A 24,468-nucleotide genomic window follows, 5' to 3' on the forward strand; every position below is an offset into this window, starting at 1 on the left:
TGAATATTTTCTTTGAAACTCTCTAAAACATATACCAATGGTCCCGCCTTACCACCCTCAAGGGAGGTAACACTTGATTGTTCAAATGTGACCAGTAAGTTTGTCCCTGGGTTCTTGCCATATATAAGTTTGCTAATGTCAACAACAGAGAGGTTACAGAGAGGCAGAGGCTTTTTAGACATTGTAGCAAATACAGGCACAGCCCTGAATATTCCGGCTTTTATCTTCTATGGAGAAAAATCTACTGAGTTTATATAATATATAACTTATTCATAATTATATTTTACCATTCTAATTAGAACACATTCAGAGTAAAAGAGAATTGTACAAATAATTACATCAAGACTATAGGTGTAAACCCAGGTGATCATGCATAAACTGAATGTATGGTGATTTTATATTTAATCTATACAACAACTCTAGGAGCTATACAGCACTCTCCCTATTTTTACAAAGGGAAACTTTAACTTAGAAAGTCTAAGCATGGGTCCAACTGCATACAAAGTAGCAAATAATAAACCCGAAGTTGAAAACCTCTGTCTGTAAGCCACTGAAGGTCCTCCTCACACATACTCCTTCCTGGAATCCTTTATTCAATGTTTCAAGTATGCAGTGCCAGTATTAATTTTGGTAAGAATGTCGGCCTTGACCAGGTGAGTACCATATGTCAAGCACTAGATCGTGACTCCCTTACTCTATCAAAAAGAAAAGTTGAGAAAAGTGAAACAAAAGCTAAATAATGTCAGCAAATGCAATTATATACTAATGAGCATCCGACTCTAAGTGCTCAATGCAGGCTGAATACCAAAGGCCTGAGCTAACGCTTATTCTAAGGATACAGAATGGCAGTCAATAGGGCCAGAGAGCAGGGAGCCCGTTTCCTCGGGTGCCAATCTACATTTTCATGCACACGGTGAATTCCTTGAGCTAGGTCAATTCACTACTGATTTCACTGCCAACATAAATAAATGTGATTTACTTTTATAACATGCCATGATCGCTTCCTTCCCTGGGAACTCAGGAGAAGACAAGGATGTTAAAGAATTGATGTTCAGCCCTCTCCACTTCTACACACGAAAGAGATGCCATACCCTCTTCTTCGGATGCACACGTCGGCCACTGTGTGTGTTTTCCTTGTCTCTTTACACACCAAAAAGAGGCCCAGTATAACTCAACCATGCTAGCAAGCACCATATCAGAGCAAAAGAAAGGTAGCTTCACTCCCACCATCACGAATTCTAAGCAGTTTCAATTGCAATCACTAACAAGAGACCATTCTCAGACTCTTCATAAACGATTTCCAGTTCCTACAAAGAGTACGATATGTCAATGATCCTAAAAAAAACGCATTTGGAACATGGTTTAAAAAAATGTAAAGCTAGCTGTTCTGTTTCTATGATGTGGTTGTGATTTCCACACAGTACTCAAACACCCTGAGCCTAGACTTATCAACTATAAAAGCAATTCTCCAACTTTAGCAAGCAAAAAAATTGCCTACAGCCTTCTATGCATTAAAATGTTTTCCTAAGCCCTGACCCTGGAGATTCTGTTTTACATGGCTTGGGATAAAACCAGAGAATTTGTATTTCCAGGTATCCAGATGATGCTGGTAATGACCATGTACCACACATCGAATTTGGTACCAATATCACAAACCTCACAGCTGTTACAGTGAAGAGATGGAATCACGCTGACCAAACCTGTGGAATCACAATGCTTCGACACCAGTATAGAGCAGAGGATCAACCGAAGAGAGAAAGCGAGTTAGTAGTAATAAAACATAGGGCCATCTAACCACTTCCAGTATGCAAGATTTAATTATATATCAATCCTTTTAGTTATAATTCCTTATTTTGGCAGTAAAAACTAGGGCTCTGTTCTTAAATTGTACACATACCCAAAGGGCTCCTACTTTGCTATTTCTTTTATCAGTAAATAAGTTTTCAGTTCACAGATTTGTCCCCCAGGCCTAGCTGCATCTCCATGGCATCCAACCTCTGTTGAAAGTATTCTTGATTACTATTGTGAAAATAAAACACAAATTTTCCTATTAAAACTCTACTGGGGAAACAAAGTAATATATACTCTGGGAAGAGCAGGTTTCCCCCCTTATAGCAATTTGATCCTATGATCAGCCTGAGTCCTTCAGTTTGTCCTTGTCTAACTCAGCTCTGTGATCAGGGGACTGCCTCCCTCCCTTCTCCCTCCACCCTCCCTCCCCTCCTTTCATTCCAGCTTCCTCTCTTTGCGACATTATTTAATCTCTCAGTCGCAGCTTCTTGGGATTAGCTACAGCATCTATTAATAGTTTTACTTCTGTTTACAGTTCCAAGGGGAGAGAAATGGCTCGTTCCTTTTTTCTACAATCTTGAAGATATGTCTTAGTGCAGCAGGAGCAAGATGCACAAGCCCCGTGAATACCCTATTTCCACACTCCGTTCCACTGTAAAGATGCTAATGTGCTTCCTGCCGAATGGATCCATTTAATAGGCAGAACAAGTTGGATATAAACTCTTTAATTGCTTTCAGCACACCAATTATCTTCCTGTGTCACCTATTGTATAATGCAAAAATGTTAACAAAAGCACTTACTGAAGACATTATTGGGAATTAAAAAACAAAGAACCATCAGTTGTCGCTAAATATGCCTTTCATGTTCCCAAATGAAATGCATTTGTGCACTCAAGAAGCAGGCTAGAAGTATGCAGGCCTGCCATTGTCAGACACAAACATCTTCATTAGATTTTGATCCAGCTGCTGCAAGATCTATAAAAAGAGCTATCTAAGCCGGCAACTCATTACTGGTTATTTCAGGAAAATTCAGGAAACTATCCCTAAACCTGCACCAGTCTTTACTGATAATTTCTCTGTTTGGGCAGCTTGTTTAAGGAGAACAGCATTGAAAATCCCTGCCAAGCTGGCCTCTAAGTAGTACTTCAAAGAATGCATTGGTACATAAAAACACGCTATGCTACCTCAAAGAATGCAATATCACCTTTAAGAATATAGTGGTATTCAAAAGATGCAATAGCGCCTTGAAGAATGCAACCTTGTCTGTGCCATAGGGGAAAGTTGCAATGGCCGAGCCAACCTGTACTCATGGATGCATGAGCCATAAATCCTGGTCTATCATCCCCCTTTATCTCCTTTTCTAACCTAACTGCTTTTCTTTAAAGCATATAAATAAAAGTCCCCAAGAACCCAAACCTGCGACTTTATAGACCAAAACAAAAAGAAATATTAATATACACACTGTCCCATAACTTCCTTTCTCTATTGCAATAAATCTTATCCATTTGGCAGTCAGCTGGTTTTTAGCATGTTATTTTCTGCAGCCCCGTGCTGTTTAAAAAGATGAGGGGAAGCTAATCCAGGGTATAAGCAAAGATGGAAATGAAGAGGACAAAGGGAAAGTTGGAAGGGCAAGAGAAAAAGTTTAGGTATCAGGCACTCTGAGGATAGTACCAAAAGGAGACTGGAGGAAGCAAACTACAAATAGCAACCATGCCTTCAGCTTTCCTCAGAATTCTGTTAAAAGAAGAGGCCCCACTGAAGCCTGAATAGCATCCATATTAATCACAGTCTCTGCCATGTTGACTTGGGGACCTTTTCAGTCAGGTCTTGGTCTCTAGAGACCTCTGATGGACAGAAGACAAACAATTGTCAGAAATGTCATTGTCATTTATGAGGCGCTCTTTCCCCTCTCAGTCAATAGGTGACCCTATTTATGATGAAGAAAAACACAAACCACAACCTCTGTTATTTAGCCTCAGTAAACAAGAAAAGAAAAGAAGAGGATGCAGACACCACTTGCTGGATCCGCTTCAAAGATCTTTGGCTTTGTCTCTAATTTACCCAGTATATTATCTATATTAGAGTCAAAAGAAAATTGAAATGCTCAAAATACTGATGCAATAGCATACTGTTTGTTTGAATTAGACATAAGAGTTCATTTGGGGATCATTTTATTACACTTACATTATTATTAAAACTACTACCGAATCTTAATAATCTTGAGACCCACAATCTTTATTTCCTTGCATATTCCATTCCAAGCCCTTCAAAATATCACTTCCCTGTAGCACTCCAGCTCTCTTCTTGCCTTCCATTGCCTTGCCTAATGGAGGCGGGTGACTGAGCTGAAGAAGTTAAGGCCCATACAACCACAAACCAGGGCTCTATCCTGAAGTGAGAATCAGAGCTGAAGTGATCTTTCTGAAATGGAAGTCTGGTCACAAGGTTTCCTTCCATGTGTCACACTGTTCAGTGACTTCCTACTGCCCTTCAGATAAAATTGCATTCCTGCTGTGTGGCAACAGGCAAGTTATTAAACCCCTCTATGGCTCAATTAAAATAATGATAATAATATTCATGTGGAAAATGTGTATAAAGCACTTCACACAGAACTAGTATATACTGATGTTATTGTTGACATCAGTCTACCAGCCACACTCTGTGCCAGTCCCCTCTTTGCCCCACCTCACAGCCATACTCAGTAACATATTAGTCAATGCTCCCATGATCTGTCATACCTCCTCCTGGATTAGAGCTCTCTGTTGGCAATACCAGCTTCTTCTTCCTGCCCCTTGGCCAGCTTCACTTCTGTGAATCTATGAACTATCAACTTAAATGCATATTTTTAAAAGGGCTTGTGCTAATCACAAATCAATTTTGCCTCTTCGATACGTGCATATATATCCTGTACTACAATGTAGACTGGGTATTATTATAACATCTTGCTTAACTAAGTCCAAAGGAACCAGGGTTTGTTTGACTTGATCTCCATTGTATCTTTTCAATTGCAAGCATAGTATAGAGTAGACCAGATTAGAATGCAAGGAAAAGAAGAAATATTGTCATATTATAATGACAAGGGGGTAAGCCCTCATTCATACTACATACTTACTTTCTCCAAAATAGCTTGATATGTTTCATGCCAATAGAATACTCACCCTACCCCATCTGCCCCTGGAAACATTGATGGTCCTGTGCTAGAGAGAAAGGAACACAGCAACAAACAACTGTCTCTTGTAATTGTTTCCACTTGGAAATGACCCATCTTACTGTTCTTCATCCTTTACCAGCTAGGGTAAGTCACATGACAAAGCTTAATGCTAATCAAGTGAAGATTTCTCATATAGAGTAGTCACCATGGAAGAGGAAACCAAAATATTTAGCAAACAGTAATACATGCTTACAACAGAGCTCAAAAAATGTTAGTCTAATGAAATTTTTCTTTGCTGCAAGTTGACAAACATAAATCACACACCAGTTGAAATCTTGCCAGAAACTTCTCTAAAACATTCAAACAGATATTCATGTTGAAGGAAAAAAAGAATCTTATAATCACTCTCCTTCTGGTCTCAGCTCTTTCTTCTGCCATAGAAATCCATTGCATATGTATGTAGTAACAGTTTACAAACCATAGCAGTATACCACTTGAGTAAAGAAAGACAATTAAACTCAACAAAATGTGTGTGTTGATTGCTTCTCTGTGCGAGACATGAATATGACAAAAGGAGATTGTATTTGGTCTCATGGAATATAAATTAACAAAAGAACCTTCAAAATTAGTTTCAATGACTCAGATGGGACCCAGAAAAGCTGAATCAGTGTCCCATCCTAAGAGCTAAATAGTTACAGAGCCAAGATTGCAATGTGCTTTGTGATTTTAAAGCAAGTATCTTTCAAATGCAATCTATTACCTTCTCATAGCAAATGTCAGCAAATGAGAACAGTGAGGAAAGAGCAGCTTTTAGCACATGAGGAAACTGAGGCCTTGGGAAGAGAAGTGACTTTCTCAAGGATATGTACCTTACTAGTCCAATTTTAATTAACCACAGAAGTGAAGCCAGGTTTGTTTTGAATTAGAGTGAATTGAAATGATACAAGGTAGAGATGTATTTTCCCCTCCATAGTCCTTTCCATCTCCCTTGGAGCTTTAGACTTTTGGACTAACAAGTTGCAAACCAGTAGCCAGTATTAAATACTTTTTCTCTATACAATCCTTATTCTGGACTCTTTTCATAATTATAACAGCTTTATCCTTTTGTAAGAAACAATGATATCTATAAATTATGTCATCCCATGACATTTACAGAATACCCCAGGAGCTGGAAAGAAGATCTCCAATGATAGAAGCCTCCTAGACCATTAGACAAAAAATTATATTCCCTCTGAGCTAATCAGGTCAGCTGGGAAATGACACAACCCAAAATCTCCTGAACTGGAGCAACAAATGCTATTAAGTTGCTCTTCTGACAAATAAGTGATATGTAGAAGGAATAAGAATTAAATTTAGAAACAGAGTACAGACTCTGGCTTGGCTCCAGAGCTGAGGGATATTAAACAAGAAAGAAACAATAGCTCTGTCAAGTCTAATTGTTTAAAACATAAAACTCTTTCCATACGTCTTGAGCTGAATGGAATTGCACAGGGCTGGGATGCACTGTGAAGCCATGCTCACAAAGATCAGCACAAGCCGCTTGGATTTGAACGTCTCATCTGCAGGGAATTTGGATTTGCCAGTTTTTCCTTCTTTGTATGTTCCACTTGGGCACTGAGGCATTTAGAATAGTTATAGAAAACTGCACATTATGAAGCCTTTTTAGTAAGTTACAGAATTGACTGGATTGTGGGGAAAAAAGTCTGGACTTTGTGGTGCAATTGTAACCATTCATATTTTGTTGTCTGAGCTAAGCCTCAGTTGTCCCACCAATGAACAGAGATGCTATTTTCATGAGGCAAAGGTGGTCACTGAGGACAAATGAGATGATGAGTCCAAAGCCACTGAAACTTACTAATCATTTGAAACAATGTATCTCGTTTTATTTTTCCCTTTCATGGGTATGTGAGGTTGGGTATTTAGTAGCTCCACATAAATCCAAAGTGAAATTTATTTTTTTCATGAAATTTAAGTACAGTTCCGTATTTCTCATGTTTAATTGATCAATTAATAAATATTTGCATAGCACTAAGAACAGATGACTTTCTAAAAGTTAGAATACCTTTCACACAGTATGGTAAATCAGGACACTTGTGAAGCCCCTTTTATCAGTTTTCATAGTAAATAATCAAGATGATTTAAATTTTAAAAAGCTTTTGTACAAACGGTGTATTCAGTGTAAAAAAATAATAATAAAAGCTAACCATGTAGGCACAAGCTCAATAAAAAAGATAACGTGATTTTTGTTTCAGGCTATATTGATAGCTAATTACTTGTATCTAACCACATTTATGTTACAAATCAGATCTATATTCTCTCCATCCACTGGCAGGCATGTCTTGTTATGGCTGAAAGACCTGTGCTGGGAACTAGTGTCTTGCCTGCCCAGAGTCTCATAATCACTGAAATTGCTATAATGTTCCTTCCTAGAATTTCAATTTCCTCCTTGTAAAATGAGATTTGCTGAATGCTGAGATCTCTCTACAGATGCTACCACATATTTAAGTTAAAATGTGATCTGTAATTCTCTACTAATATGTGTTTACAAAGATGTGCTTGTTTGGTTTTTTCAGAGTGATTTTACAGAGATACATACCATCATGAGAATGCAGTTTCACACCTGTCTATGAAAGCATCTCCAGTCCTTGATGATTTTCAAACTGGACATCTTCCTGTCTTCTAACAGCATCCAGACTGGACTGGGCTAGTGCCAGTGATCTCCTTGACTGTGGCTCCTAAAGGAGGTCCAAACTAATCATCAGGACCATCAGAGAGCAGTTACATGAACAGTGATTGGTGGTTTGTTCAACCTCTTCACACATTGCCTATGGTGCAAGTAAGACACTTAATCTCCATTTTGAGAATTTTAGGAATAGTCTATATACTCTTAAGAGAGCCTGACCAATAAATATTATAATAGCACTCACTTGCCTGCCGGTCCGCTCCCCACCCCACCCATAAAAGAATTTAAGTAATTAATTCTAAAACCAGGATGGGAAGATTTGTGAAGTCTGCATGACTTTGGCTCAGACCTCTTTGGCTTTCTATCACTCTAAAATTATTAAATAGAGCTAAACAATAGAGTTTTATTTTCTAACTGCTACAAACTTACTATGTGACAGAACATCCCAATTTCTTATGTACTGTTCTTAAAAGCCAGAACTCATGTACTAATAATCTCTATACAATTCTTACAATAAAATGGGAAACAAACATTCATGAAGAAGAAGAAGAATTTGGCTTCATAGAGGGGACATTATAAAATAAAGGGAAAGTTATTTGCTATTGTAATACTTTTAACTTGGAGATGCAAAGGAGAAATTAGAAGTCTATTCAGCTTTAGGGAATATATAACTCACAGGAATTTCTCATTAAAGTACACATGAAGAGAGAGAGAGAGAGAGAGAGAGAGAATGGGTACAAATTTTTTCTGTATAATTCATCCAAATGTCATACAAATATATGATGCATTGGTTATGATTAATACTATGTTCTTATAATAGCATTCATGAATCTTTTAATAAGTGAACCACCCAACACTTCTCAATTCAGTCTGTGAAGGTCATTTCATGTTTAAAAAGACAAACCAACAAAATACCATCTTACTTTCCTATGTAGGGCCTTGCTCATGAAACCACTGTGTATCTGTGGTGCACGAGATCCTCTCAGTAAAGCTCTTCATATATGTACTGTAATGTTTACATTAATGTAAACCAGGACTTCTTAATTCCACAAGCTAATTAACTCTATGTCACCTGTAAGTGAAAAGCAGCTCTTACATTGAGAGTTAAGGAGGTGTGACTGAAGTCACAAGAAACCAGATAGGAAACAAGATAAGCACAACTCAAGGACCTATATATCCAGAAAAAGATAATCTTGCCTTCTCTGGAAAAACAAACACAAATTAAACTGCTGGCTTCTCTGGGTGTAAGAACTAAATAGACACATTCAAAGTGGTCCTAGATTCAGTCCTTGGGACTCTAAGAACACACAACCCATTCAGAACTTTGCCAAGTGACATAGAGAACTAACTTGTTTAGTAACAGACAGCTCCCTGAATATTTTCACATGCATTAGCACATTTTATTATTGTTTAAAGCTCACTCTGTAAAGGTGAGTATTATTTCAAAGAGATTATTAAACAGAGTTTCGAATGGTTAAGTGGCTTAACAAGATAACGCAGTGGTAAACAGAAATAATGAAAAACTGAGGTAGTGAGTTTATTAGCCCCTGTGACCACATGCTTAGTCAGAGGAAACCTTTACTAAAAAATCTGAGTTAGCACAGAAACAGCATGTCTGATTAACATGACTCTAAATGACGATTCTTCTGCCTTCGCTCCCCTTTCACAATATTTCACAGCTGTACTGACTGGTTTTGTGTATCAAGTTGACACAAGCTGGAGTTATCACAAAGGAGCTTCCCTTGAAGAAATGCCTCCATGAAATTCAGCTGTAAGGCATTTTCTCAACTAGTGATCAAGGTAAAAGGGCCCATTGCAGGTGGTGCCAACCTGGGTTGGTAGTCCTGGGTTCTATAAGAAAGCAAGTTGAGCAACCTAGGGAGAGCAAGCCAGTAAGCAGTTAAGCAGCATCCCTCCATGGACTCTGCATCAGCTTCCGCCTCCAAGTCCCTGCCCTGTGTGAGTTCCAATTCTGACTTCCTTTAGTGATGAACAGGAATGGGGAAGGAAATGTAAGCTGAACAAACCCTTTCCTCTCCAACTTGCTACTTGGTCATGATGCTTTGTGCAGGAATAGAAACCCTGACTAAGACAGATGCCTTGCTATTTTTCCCCTGTAGGAATGACTGGACAACTGGCTCTAAGAAGCTCATTTATTTATACTTACTCCACCATAATTTAATGTAGAGAGAATATCTTGTGTATTGTATGGATGCAAACCTGTCGATTAAAAAGCCTATGGCCTATGGGCTTATGCAGGAAATAGGTAGAACATCTGGGAGGAGAAATAATTCTGGGATAGAGCTTGGCATGGAAATTCATTGGGAAAATATAACGAGACAGACACATAGTACCTAAGCACAGGTAACCAAACATGTGGCAGAATGGAGGTTAAAATAAATAGGTTATCTTAAGTTACAATCCTAGTCAGACAAGAGCCTAGCTATATGGGCAAGGTATTTGTAAAAATATTTTGAGCCTGAGTCTTTCTCGGGCATGAGTCAGTTTATCTAAAGATAAAAAGAATGCCTAGCATAGGAGGTAGGAAGATGTTATGCTTGTGTTGAACATATAAAAATATTACCATATGCTTTCGAAGGAAATGCCTTTCCAACAAGTAATAGTAAAACTCTGTATTGGTACCACACTCTTCAAAGTACTTTCCTACTCTATCATTCATCCTCAACAAGTGCTGGAAAATAGTCCTGTCAAAAGGCCTACCATCCTGCCATCAATGTATAAACGCCCCCTGATGTCCACCCCACTGGGCTTCTTTTGTTAATTTCAGCCCTTTTATTAATAGCCATTTTAACTGAGATGGATGATATTTCATTGTGATTATGAGTTGTTTCCCTGATGATTCACTAAGTGTGCAAGCCATGGAGATACTATTTCCTTTTTTTAAAAAAATCACACTATTAATTTTAAAGTATTATTATATCGGTGGGAAACTGGTAACGATAGTACAGACAGCTCTTGAGTGTGGTACATTCAGTTTCTGGTTGTTACTGAGAGTTTATGTCATTATGCCATGTTCATCAAATTTAATGAATCACCATAGACACTTTATTAGCTAACATCCTCTTCAAGTCACGTTTATTTAGTTTCTGCCTAATTCCTTTGTTCTGTTTGGGGATCTCATCTAAGATACCACACTGCATTTTATCGCTCGAGACAATGAAGCTCTCTGAAGTCTTCCCTGGGTCTGGTGATCTTGATGGTTTAAGATGAAATTTTTGCAGAATGTCTTTAATTAGTATTCATGTGCTTGCGAGAATAATGGGCTGTTGAAATGCAATTCTCATCACACATATAAAGGATTATAGATTATCAATATCTTTTCACTGTGGTGTTCACCTTGACCACCTGCCTGAGACAGTGTTTCTGCACTATTGAATGAGTACTATCTAAACCTTTGCTTTGAAAACACATTAAAACATGAAGCTCACACTCAGGAAACAGAAGAAGCAGTTTATCAGCCCCTTGAAGGCAACATAGCTGTATAAATCTCTGGGAGTTACTTCACAGAACAACCTTTTTCCTATATTCCCTTCACTTGTTTCTTCACTGAGTCATTCTTTTGTATGGCTGTGTCCATTTAAATATTTTTATATTTTAGCTTATAATACAATACTAATTCATTTCATTGTTCAAATGTAACAGCTTTGGCTACTGAGACTTTACTCATTGGTTCTTATATCTTTTTAATCTATCTTGGGGGTTTGGGTGAGTACTTGATTTTTGGTGCTACAAATTGATATAGGTTCATCACATAAAGTCCCTGTCCCAGTCCTAGAAGCAGCTATTGACCTAAGGATCTCTGGCTTCTTTATTGGAGAATTAAAACCATTAGAAACCAAGACCTAAGCTCTAAGATCATGACTACTGAGGTGTCCCTGCATGTAAACTCTCTCAACTTGCAGAATGTCCTATTTGACTCAGACCACTACAAAAAAAAAATCATCCCTTGAGTGCCTTAAATAGTAAACTTTTTTTTCTCATAACCATGGTGACTGCAAGTCTGAGATCAGGGTGTGTTTTTGTGAGTGCCCACTCCATGGCTTATGGACAACTGTGTTCTCAAGTGGTAGGTAAAGAGAGAGGAAGCAAGTTTTCCATGTATTCTTACAGGGGCACTAATCCCATCATAACACCCCACCTTATGATATAATTACCCCTCAAATAGTGTCACATCAGAGAATAGAATCTCAAAGCCACACAAGTAATATGTGTATGATTATACTAGTTCATGCACACAATGCAACTCTAAATACTTCTCTAAGAGCCATCCAAAGCTATGTGAGTCTATACTGATGTTTATAACTCTTTTCTGTCTACACATATATTACTCTAGTCTTCTAACTTGTTCACCTATAACTTCTCACTTCTACAATGAGACATATTTCCACCAATCAGTTGTTAAATCCTAGTATATACTCATAATGACTTCAGCATTCATAACTATTCTTTTGTATCAATTAAAGCATTTTTTTGGTTCACACACTTAAATCTGCTTGTATTTTTACCGATTTCAGTCATTTTCATAGTTATTTAATTCTACATATCCCTGTCACCTTCAGAGATGTAGCTTCATATATTGTAATGGAGTTAGATCCTTTTATCATATTCTCCATTCCATCCAATAATATTCTAAAACTATACATGATTCATTTTTACATTGTATACTTTAAGACTTCACTCTTCATGTTATAAAGATCTGCACATTTGATGTAGTGCCATGGATCCAACCTCAGTGTCATACAGCACAGTTCTACATAGACATAATTTTGTGATGCAATAAATAATTTTGGCATGCAATAAATGTGATGCCCTCCCCAGTAGCTGCTTTGCTCAATAAAATTGCCATTAAGCTTTCAAAAAATAGACAAATAATAAGGACTAACTTTGAAGTTCAAAATACAGCAAAATAAGTAAATGTGCCTTTCTCTGGAATTCTTTTAACATATCCTTCAGCATGCAGAGTAGAGGGTAACTGTCCTAAAAGAGAAAACATAGAAGCATCTAGATTTAAGGCTAGGGGAAGAATTCAAATCCAGTTCACCTTTATGTTACCTATTGAAGAAAAGAACAAAATGCAAAAATAAAACAGCAAATAAATTATCTACAAGTTATTTTTACCCTCATCTTAAGGTCTCCATTCTTGTGTAGCTTCCTCTTGAGAAAAGTTATAGACAAAGGGTCTTTAACATATTGTGCAAGCCAAATTTAGTTGTCTATGCTTATAAATAATGTGCATGCTTTAAGTGTAGACAGTTGCCATATTTCTGTTGATATGGTTTACTCAGACACAAGCAACTGATGGTGAGGGATTTGGCCTTCAGGTTACAGTTCCCAGACTCATTATACAGACACTATTAAAAGGATGATTAGAGCAGTCCCTGGAAAGGCGATTACACATTTTCTTTGCAAGTTAAGACACCGTATAAAGTAGTAAAAGAGTACATAACCTTGAACTTGTGAGAAAGACTAGTCAAAAATCAATACTGAATATTTAAAGGTAATAACATTAGGGAGAAAGACTTATTCTTGTAGTAAAGTCCTGAATCCAAACAGGGCAGAACAAATCTCTCTGAGAAGAATACTTTGCACCCAACATCCTCTCAGGAATCACTCGTATGAACGTTGTTTATTTTTAATGCTGAATTTTTTTTCTTTGAGTTGGGGAAATATCTATTTTGCTAAAGCATGCTGTCCCAGAAGTATATCTTGCTAAATCTCCATTTCCTATGAAGATAATCTTCCCCTCACCGATGCACCTTGCAAAGCTAAGCCGAGGACAGTGCGCTCTTTGAAGGGAAGATAAAGGCTTAGAAATATCAAGAGAGATTCTTCTATTGATAGGAGGAAACCAGTAAATCTTTTCTAATGTGGATTTTACTTTGACAAATTCATGAAAGAGCCATTTGTACCTCTTCATTTAGACTCTCTATTGATGATTGGGATGGGGGGGGTCCTGTTTCATGCCTATGTAGTTTTAGAGGCTCCAAAGGTCCACCAGAGATGAGGCCTTCTAGAGATTTGCTCTAAATGATTAAGCACTTTGGGCTGTAAAAAGGGTGGATGTCAATCTTCTAGGCATGTTTAGCTTTGGGTTTTGTAATTGCTAAATGCTGGTCTTGGAGTTTTGAAAAAAAATGGTAATGTTACATTTGCCTCATACCTTTCATCCTGGAACCACACGTTCCCCTTGATTATGAAACACAGCCACCCTGGAGCAGAAAAACAGGGACTGTTTGATACTGAACCTTTGTCCAGTGCCATGATTATACAAGGTAGAAGAAATCATTTGAAGCAGAACCAAACTATTACAGTAACAAAGACTGTGTGACAGGATTTGAAAACACCCAAGATACAATCTTATTTATTCTCCCTGATACACAGTATCCTTTTGAAGTACCTTAGAATAAGAGTGCCATCCTTTTGAATCCAATAAAAAATTAAAAACAATGATAATAATCTTAAAAAGTGAAAAGGACAATGGAATGATGTTAAATCACTTACTTCTTTTAGCACGATTTCTATTCCCTGGGATGTGCCATTAAGAAAAAAAAGTGAATGTGGGGATAGAGAAATTGCTCAGCAGTCAACAGCACTGGATTCTCTTGGCAAACACCAGGGTTTGATTCCCAAAACCCACACTGTGGTTCCTAGCTGCCTGGGATTTCTGTTCCAGGGGTTCTGATGCCCTCTTCTGACCTCCACAGGGACATGCCATACACATGGCAAATAGACATGTGTGCAGGAAAAACATCCATACAATAAAAAATAAAGATAGAAATTTTTAAAAATAGAAGTGAGTGCAGAAAAAGTTCTATTACCATCAATACTTTACAGGCAACCCTGTAAACTCTAAAGGAAACCTTGTGATAGGGTATGAAGGGGAGTGTCCTATTCATGAATCCTTAAACAAGGATTTCTTGGCCAATTCACAGAAGGATGGAGAACACTAATTCTATAAAACAAATTTATCAGATCAGAAACTGAATTCACTCAATGCTTTAGCCTCACAACCTTAAACCTAATAAAACCATGTTAAGCAAATAAGACACTAAGCTCTCCTCCTGACAGCAGAGAAGGCCATAGCTTACAAAGCTTTGGCAAATGCTTGGGTAGACAATAGGGTTGCTTTTTTGTCACTGCTGTTATTGTTCCCTGTGTAGAAGAAGAAGAAAATATAATGATCAAAGCAGTGGGGAAATTGAGTTGTTTCACTGGGTAGAGATGTGGTACAGGGTTTTCATGCACCCTGTGAACATTAAAACACTCTTAGGTGACTGCTGCCAGAGTTCAAATCCCCTACAGGAAAATACCAAAAGATTCAATAGTCACTTAATTTTCATCTAAACTGAAATTCTGTGAGCCCTTCCAGGAAACAATATGGGCACAAGAGACGGATACCACATCACCCCAGTGATATTCAGTAAAGGGCTCTGAAGAGAGGGAGTCTTGTCAGGATTTTGGTTTGTGTATTAGTCCTTCGATGTTCTAGAACTCAGTAGACCTGTGTACAAAGAAGTATAAGTTCAAATCTAATCAAGAAGAGTCCTAAAATCAATACTCTTGTATTCTGTAGCCTCAGGATGTTCATCTGGGCAGTTCAGACTGCGCGCGGATTTGAAGGGATCCAGTCACCCAAATCCCTGGGACATAGAGCTAAATCTTCAGAGGGGCAGACACACCTGGGAAGCCAGAAGGGACTACACTCTGCCCACATTTCTGACTCCAGAGGAAAACACCAAATGTCATCTGGGACCCCGGTGCACGGGGCCCACGGGAAAAGGTGGTGCAGGCCCTCCTGGTTGCCACACTAAGGGAGAACTCAAAAGCAGCCCCCCAAGGAGCAACTTCAGCCACGGGACGACAGGTAAGACCAACTTTTCTGCTCCAACCGACCTGCTTGGTGGACTCAGGACACATGCCCACAGGAACAGCTGAAGACCAGTAGACAGGAAAGACTACAGGCCTGAAAGCAGTACACACTGTTCCCATAACTGGCTGAAAGAAAACCGGAAAACAGGCCTACAGGACTCCTGCCACACAGGCCTATAGGACGGTCTAGGCACTGTCAGAAATAGCAGAACAAGGTAACACCAGAGACAACCTGATGGCAAGAGGCAAGCTCAGGAACCCAAGCAACATGGCATCATCGGAGCCCAATTCTCCCACCAAAGCAAGCATTGAATATCCAAACACACCAGAAAAGCAAGATCTAGATTTAAAATCACATTTGATCATGATGTTGGAGGACTTCAAGAGAGATATAAAGAACTCCCTTAGTGAAACGCAGGAAAACATAAATAAACAACTAGAAGCCTATAGAGAGGAATCAGAAAAAACCTTAAAGAATTCCAGGAAAACATAATCAAACAGGTGAAGGAATTAAAAATGGAAATAGAAGCAATCAAGAAAGCACTAAGGGAGACAACATTGAATATAGAAAACAAAAGGAAAAGATAAGGAGCCACAGATACAAGCATCACCAGCAGAATACAAGAGATAGAAGAGAGAATCTCAGGAGCAGAAAATTCCATAGAAATCATTGACACAACTGTTAAAGATAATGTAAAAAAGAAAAAGATACTGGACCAAAACATACAGGAAATACAGGACTCAATGAGGAGATAAAACCTAAGGATAATAGGTATAGAAGAGAGTGAAGACTCCCAGCTCAAAGGACCAGTAAATATCTTCAACAAAATCATAGAAGAAAACTTCCCTAACCTAAAGAAAGAGATGCCCGTAAACCTACATGAAGCCTACACAACTCCAAATAAATTGGACCTGAAAAGAAACTCCTCCCATCACATAATAGTCAAAACACCAAATGCACAAAACAAAGAAAGAATATTAAAAGGAGTAAGGGAAAAAGTCAAGTAACATATAAAGACAGAACTATCAGAATCACACCAGATTTCTCACCAGAGACTATGAAAGCCAGAAGATCCTGGACAAATGTCATACAGACCCTAAGAGAACACAAATGCCAGCCCAGGTTACTGGATCCTGCAAAACTCTCAATTAACATTGATGGAGAAACCAAGATATTCCATGACAAAACCAAATTTACACAATAACTTTCTGCAAATCCAGCGCTACAAAGGATGATAAATACCAAAGCCCTACATAAGGAGGCAAGCTACACCCTAGAAAAAGCAAGAAACTAATCATCTTGGCAACAAAACAAAGAGAAGAAAACCACACAAACATAATCTCACATCCAAATACGAATATAACAGGAAGCAACAATCACTATTCCTTAATATCTCTCAACATCAATGGACTCAACCCCCCAATAAAAAGACATAGATTAACAAACTGGATACGCAATGTGGACCCTGCATTCTGCTGCCTACAGGAAACACACCTCAGAAACAAAGACAGACACTACCTCAGAGTGAAAGGCTGGAAAACAACTTTCCAAGCAAATGGTCGGAAGAAGCAAGCTGCAGTAGCCATTCTAATATCGAATAAAATCAATTTTCAACTAAAAGTCATCAAAAAAGATAAGGAAGGACACTTCATATTCATCAAAGGAAAAATCCACCAAGATGAACTCTCAATCCTAAATATCTATGCTCAAATATAAGGGCACCTACATACGTAAAAGAAACCTTACTAAAGCTCAAAGCACATATTGCACCTCACACAATAATAGTAGGAGATTACAATACCCCACTCTCATCAATGGACAGATCATGGAAACAGAAATTAAACAGAGACATAGACAGACTAAGAGAAGTCATGAACCAAATGGACTTAACAGATATTTATAGAACATTCTATCCTAAAACAGAAGGATATACCTTATTCTCACCACCTCATGGTACTTTCACCAAAATTGAACATATAATAGGTCATAAAACAGGCCTCAATAGATACAGACAGATAGAAAAAATCCCATGCATCTTATAAGACCACCACAGGCTAAAGCTGGTCTTCAACAACAATAAGGGAAGAAAGCCCACATATACATGGAAATTGAACAATGCTCTATTCAATGATAACCTGGTCAAGGAAGAAATAAAGAAATTGAAGACTTCTTAGAATTTAATGAAAATGAAGATACAACATACCCAAACATATGGAACACAATGAAAGCTATGCTAAAAGGAAATCTCATAGCTCTAAGTGCCTGCAGAAAGAAACAGGAGAGAGCATATGTCACCAGCTTGACAGAACACCTAAAAGCTCTAGAACAAAAAGAAGCAAATACACCCAGGAGGAGTAGAAGGCAGGAAATAATCAAACTCAGAGCTGAAAACAACCAAGTAGAAACAAAAAGGACTAAACAAAGAATCAACAGAACCAAACGTTGTTTCTTTGAGAAAATCAACAAGATAGATAAATCCTTAGCCAGACTTACGAGAGGACCCAGAGAGTGTGTCCAAATTAACAAAATCAGAAATGAAAAGGGAGACGTAACTACAGATTCAGAGGAAATTCAAAAAAACATCAGATCCTACTACAAAAGCCTATGATCAACAAAACTTGAAAATCTGGAGGAAATAGAAAATTTACTAGACAGATATCAGGTACCAAAGTTAAATCAGGAACAGATAAAACATTTAAACAACCCCATAACTCCTAAAGAAATAGAAGCAGTCATTAAAGGTCTCCCAATCAAAAAGAGCCCAGGTCCAGATGGGTTCAGTGCAGAATTCTATCAGACCTTCATAGAAGACCTCATACCAATACTATCCAAACTATTCCACAAAATTGAAAACGACAGAGCGCTACCAAATTCCTTCTATGAAGCCACAATTACGCTTATACCTAAACAACACAAAGATCCAACAAAAAAAGAAAATTTCAATTTCCCTTATGAATACCGACGCAAAAATACTCAATAAAATTCTGGCAAACAGAATCCAACAGTACATCAAAACAATCATCCACGGGCTTTGGGATTTAACTCAGTGGTAGAGCCCTTGCCTAGCAAGTGCAAGGCCCTGGGTTCCATCCCCAGCTCCGGAAAAAAAAAATCATCCACCATGACCAAGTAGGCTTCATCCCAGGCATGCAGGGATGGTTTAACAAACAGAAACCATCAACGTAATACACTATATAAACAAACTGAAAGATTAAGAACCACATGATCATTTCATTAGATGCTGAGAAAGCATTTGATAAATTCAACACCCGTTCATAATAAAAGTCCTGAAAAAATGGGAATTCAAGGCCCATACCTAAACATAGTAAAAGCCATATACAGTAAACCAGTAGCTAACATTAAATTAAATGGAGAGAAACTTGAAGCAATCCCACTAAAATCAGGGACTAGACAAGACTGCCCACTCTCTCCCTACTTATTCAATATAGTTCTTGAAGTTCTAGCCAGAGCAATCAGACAACAAAAGGAGATGAAAGGGATACAGTTTGGAAAAGAAGAAGTCAAAATATCACTATTTGCAGATGATATGATAGTATATTTAAGTGATCCCAAAAGTTCCACCAGGGAACTACTAAACCTGATAAACACCTTCAGCCAAGTGGCTGGGTATAAAATTAACTCAAATAAATCAGTAGCCTTCCTCGACACAAAAGAGAAACAAGCCGAGTAAGAAATTAGGGAAATGACACCATTCATGATAGTCCCAAGTAATATAAAATACCTCGGTGTGACTTTAACCAAGCAAGTGAAAGATCTGTATGATAAGAACTTTAAGCCTCTGGAGAAAGAAATTGAAGAAGACCTCAGAAGATGGAAAGATCTCCCATTCTCATGGATTGGCAGAATTAATATATTAAAAATGGCCATTTTACCAAAAGTGATCTACAGATTCAATGCAATCCCCATCAAAATTCCAATCCAATTCTTCAGAGAGTTAGACAGAACAATTTGTAAATTCATCTAGAATAAAAAAAAAAAACCCACGATAGCTAAAACTATCCTCAACAATAAAAGGACTTCAGGGGGAATCACTATCCCTGAATTCAAGCAGTATTACAGAGCAATAGTGATAAAAACTGCATGGTATTGGTACAGAGACAGGCAGATAGACCAGTGGAATAGAATTGAAGACCCAGAAATGAACCCACACACCTATGGGCACTTGATTTTTGATAAAGGAGCCAAAACCATCAAATGGAAAAAAATAGCATTTTCAGCAAGTGGCGCTGGTTCAACTGGAAGTCAGCATGTAGAAGAATGTTATCAGCCTGTACAACGTTTAAGTCCAAGTGGATCAAGGACCTCCACATCAAACCAGATACACTCAAACTAATAGAAGAAAAAGTGGGAAAGAATCTTGAACACATGGGCACTAGGGAAAATTTCCTGAACAAAACACCAATGGCTTATGCCCTAAGATCAAGAAATGGGATCTCATACAACTACAAAGCTTCTGTAAGGCAAAGGACACTGCTGTTAGGACAAAATGGCAACCAACAGATTGGGGAAAGACCAACCCTACAACTGATAGAAGACTTATATCCAAAATATACAAAGAACTCACAAAGTTAGACTGCAGGGAGGCAAATAACCCTATTAAAAATGGGGTTCAGAGCTAAACAAAGAATTTGAAGCTGAGGAATGCCGAATGAATGAAAAGCACCTAAACAAATCTTCAACATTCAAGAGAAGGGAAAGGAAGGTAAGGGAAGGTTAGGGAAGGGAAGGATAGGGAAGGGAAGGGAAGGGAAGGGAAGGGAGGGGAAGGGAGGGGAGGGGAGGGGAGGGGAGGGGAGGGGAGGGGAGGGGAGGGAAGGGAAGGGAAGGGAAGGGAAATGTTCAACATGTTTATTCATAAGGGAAATGCAAATCAAAACTACCCTGAGATTTCACCTCACACCAGTGAGAATGGCTAAGATCAAAAACTCAGGTGACAGCAAATGCTGGCGAGGATGTGGAGAAAGAGGAACACTCCTCCATTGCTGGTGGGACTGCAAACTGGTACAACCATTCTAGACATCAGTCTGGAGGTTCCTCAGAAAATTGGACATTGCACTACCTGAGGACCCAGCTATACCTCTCTTGAGCATATACCCAAAAGACTTTCCAACATATAACAAAAACTCATGCTCAACTGTGTTCATAGCAGCCTTATTTATACTAGCCAGAAGATGGAAAGAACCCAGATTCCCTCAACAGAGGAAGGGATACAGAAAATGTGGTACATCTACACAATGGAATACTACTCAAGCTATCAAAAACAATGGCTTTATGAAATTCATAGACAAATGGAGGGAACTGGAAAATATCATCCTGAGTGAGAAAACACACATGGTATGCACTCATTGATAAGTGGATATTAGCCCAAATGCGCGAATTACCCTAGATGCACAGAACACATGAAACTCAAGAAAGATGACCAAAATGCAAATGCTTCACTCCTTCTTTAAAAGGGGAACAAGAACACCCTTGGGAGGGAATAGGGAGGCAAAGATTAAAACAGAGACTGAAGGAACGCCCATTCAGATCCTGCCCCACATGTGGCATATACATATACAGCCACCAAACTAGATAAGATGGATGAAGCAAAGAAGTGCAGGCTGACAGGAACCGGATGTAGATCTCTCCTGAGAGACACAGCCAGAATACAGCAAATACAGAGGCGAATGCCAGCAGCAAACCACTGAACTGAGAATGGGACCCCCATTGAAGGAATCAGAGAAAGAACTGAAAGAGCTGAAGGGACTTGAGACCCCATATGAACAACAATGTCAACCAACCAGAGTTTCCAGGGACTAAGCCATTACCCAAAGACTATACATGGAATGACGCTGGGCTCCAACTGCATAGGTAGCAATAAAAACCCTAGTAAGGAAACCAGTGGTAGGGGTAGCCCTTGGTCCTACCAAGGCTGAACCCCCAATGAATGGGATTCTTGTGGGGGAGGGCAAGAATGTGGGGAGGATTGGGGGGGAACACTCAAATAGAATGGGAGGGGGAGGGGCTAGGGTGATGTTGGCATGGATACTGGGAAAGGGAATAACATTTGAAATGTAAATAAGAAATACCCAATTTAATAAAGATGGGGGGGAAGGAATGTTCATCTGGAATCTAGATAACAAGAATCTACTTACATTTTATTTAAATAACCTTAACATCATGCAGGCACATAGGCATAACACAAGCTACCACCTCCCTACTCTCTGAGAACCTTTAGAAACTTCATCTAGTGTAAAAGATGACTAAATGACTTACAAGTCCTGAAGCAAGGAACCCAAAGAGGCTTCTTGGCTTTACCTGTGAGATAACCTTCCTTCACAGGCTGATTGACTGGCCTAAACAAAGAAAGTCTCTAAACTCCTAGATGAGGGACCCTACATCATGTTCCCTACATCTAGATCATACTTACATGCCGATGAGTTTTGGACTCATATATGATGTTAATTATACACTTTCCTCCTCCCCCATTCCAATTAAGTAAAATATCATACCTTCAATGAGAGTTCTGCAAATACTGTTGGAGCGATTTTTTTTTATTTAAACCCAAAAAGAAATCCCTTCTGAATCAGAGTAACCCTGTCTAGACATCATTTATCCTAGATATCCAGAAGTTTGAGTTGCAATGTTACTTTGTAACACACAAAACACACATTTGAGCCACCATGTACCCGACTGGCACCAGTTTAAAGGAGCATAAGCGTTCAACTTATAGAGAATTAATAAATCGAATTCTTACCATCTACAGGGCATATACAGTAAGATAAAAACATCTTCCAAAAACTTGCAGTACATTTTAGAATGTGTTGGAGAATATCCGCGAGTACTGCAGATTCATTTACAGGATTTAGAGTACCTTATTCCATCACAAATGGCTCTCTGACTCGGTATGGCATTAATAATGGAAAGAACAACCTTTAAAATAAAGTAAATGCACTTGGAGCAGTTACTGAGATAGTATCTGTCCTTAAAAATATTCCTCCGTTAATAACTTATAAGTTGATAGCATATATTCCTTAGCCTACGCTGTCTGCAAAGATTTATCTTTTGTGTTAAACTTCAGGCAGAAAAATAAAATAAAATAAAATTTGATCTCTATGGCAAACCGCCTTCTTCCATTTCCTTTACCTTTTAATTTCTACTGTTACCAACTTTGGAATTGTTTCATTGACCTTCTGCAGTATTTTAAATGGCAGTTTAGATGCCAGGTGACTGCCACACAGAGCTATAAATAAAATATGCCTGTGTGTGTACACACATATATCTCAAGATGTTAATCAAAAAGGACATAAATCACTAATATGTTTTACCTTCATACAAATGCAAGTTATGGCCACGTGCCCGGTGTGTTTTAGCCCTATTACTTTTCTTTACAGCTGCTGTCTTGAGCTGCTCCAGAGGCACGCGTTAGTTTGAATTTTCTCATTTAGTAACCAGTAAGTCAACTTCCACTCCTCTGCATTCTCAAAGCCCTGCTCTGTGACTATGTCTAATGAATTGAAATGTGGAAGGACCAGGATGAGCATCTCCTACATGTCCCCTCCTCTCCCTGTACCCTCTTGTTTATTTCCCACCAGGCCCACCTTTTTCTTTTCCTTCTATCTCTGCTTTTTCTCTCCTTTATCTCTCGTTTCTTATCCCCCACCCTTCCTTCCTTGAAAAGGTGGGTTTTCTTGTGTTTTGCCTTTGCTTCCAGGATGCCAGAATTAGCAGACAGCCTAGAAGAGACAAAAGGAAAAGAGGTGTGGAACATGCCTGGTTCTCTAATCTAAAAATAAATTAGCAACACCAAAAGAACTCATGGTATTTTCAACAAAGCTCCCCGAAAAGAAGTATTTTCCTACATTAATATAGTTACCAACCAAAAATTTCAGAGTGTAACAAACTAAATACCACACTGGCCAACAGAAACTATGCATAAAATATTGATGCATAACCTTGACTCCACATTCTTCCTGCATGCTGCTCATAATCAGAGAAAGTATATATGTATGCATATATATACACATACATATGTGTGTGCGCATGTGTGCATGCATGTGTGTATGTGTGTGTGTGTGCGCGTGCATGCATGCATGCATATGTGTGTGTGTGTGTGTGTATGAATCCTTTGGGCACTGCTCTGAAGTAATTTTATAAATGACACATGCTTTAATACAATACCAAGAAAAGATTCTTTACAAGGCATCATTTTCCAGATCTCATCAGAATGAAGATGAAGGCAAAAAATTCTAGAAAGTTACTAAAAAAGACATCAATATTGCAAAACATTCAAATATGTATTCTTCTAAAGGTTAATACAGAAGACAAAAAGGAAACTAATAAAACTAAGAAAAATGTACCCTACTTTCTATTCTTATACCAAAAATCAATAGATTTCAAACCCTAGCCTACTGTCCCCACCCTGTCCTTTAGCCTATGCTGGGGCTATGTACCCACATATCTGTCACACAAATCTGAAAACCAATACTTAACAGCCCCTCTGGGCCAGCTAAGTATCTAAGAATCGAATGAGCCGGATCTGTCACATCTATACAATTTTGTTTTCCAAAGTCATGCTGCATTTTTTTTAACCAGGAGAAAATAAGGGCTCCCGTGAGATCATCTCTCATAAATTGGGCCTTAAAATCTGTCTCAATGGGAGAAGCAAAGCAGTATGTTTTTATGTTGAATCTTGAAGTGACTTGCAAGACAAAAACTATGGTAAATAAAAGAAACTACTATTTCATTTCCAGTTGAACTATTCTTTTAACAAAAGTTTAAAATCTCATTATAGAGAACTCATAAATGAATTTCAAGAAAGGAAATAAAAGAAAAAGATATGACTGCTCCTAGAATGGTAATGAAGACATTTTATTGTAGATAAATGGGGGAACATAACCAGAGAGGAAGGAAAAGGAGAGGAGAAAGAGGGGAACCATGTGCAGTAGC

General features: G+C 38.4%; 1 long non-coding RNA gene across 2 annotated transcripts in view; it reads right to left on the bottom strand.

The window, feature by feature from the left end:
* LOC120102919 (uncharacterized) overlaps window positions 1-24,468 on the bottom strand; it is a 441,889-nt gene that overhangs the window by 174,542 nt on the left and 242,879 nt on the right. Inside the window, exon 3 of one of the 2 annotated variants that reach the window (XR_015620979.1) lies at window positions 7,542-7,696. This is a non-coding gene — a long non-coding RNA (uncharacterized LOC120102919). The remainder of the gene's footprint in view (window positions 1-7,541; window positions 7,697-24,468) is intronic. The other variant, XR_015620978.1, reaches the window with a different exon arrangement.

This window comes from Rattus norvegicus, chromosome 5 (genome assembly GCF_021556685.1).
Source record: "Rattus norvegicus strain SHRSP/BbbUtx chromosome 5, alternate assembly SHRSP_T2T, whole genome shotgun sequence".
Classification (NCBI taxonomy): domain Eukaryota; kingdom Metazoa; phylum Chordata; class Mammalia; order Rodentia; family Muridae; genus Rattus; species Rattus norvegicus.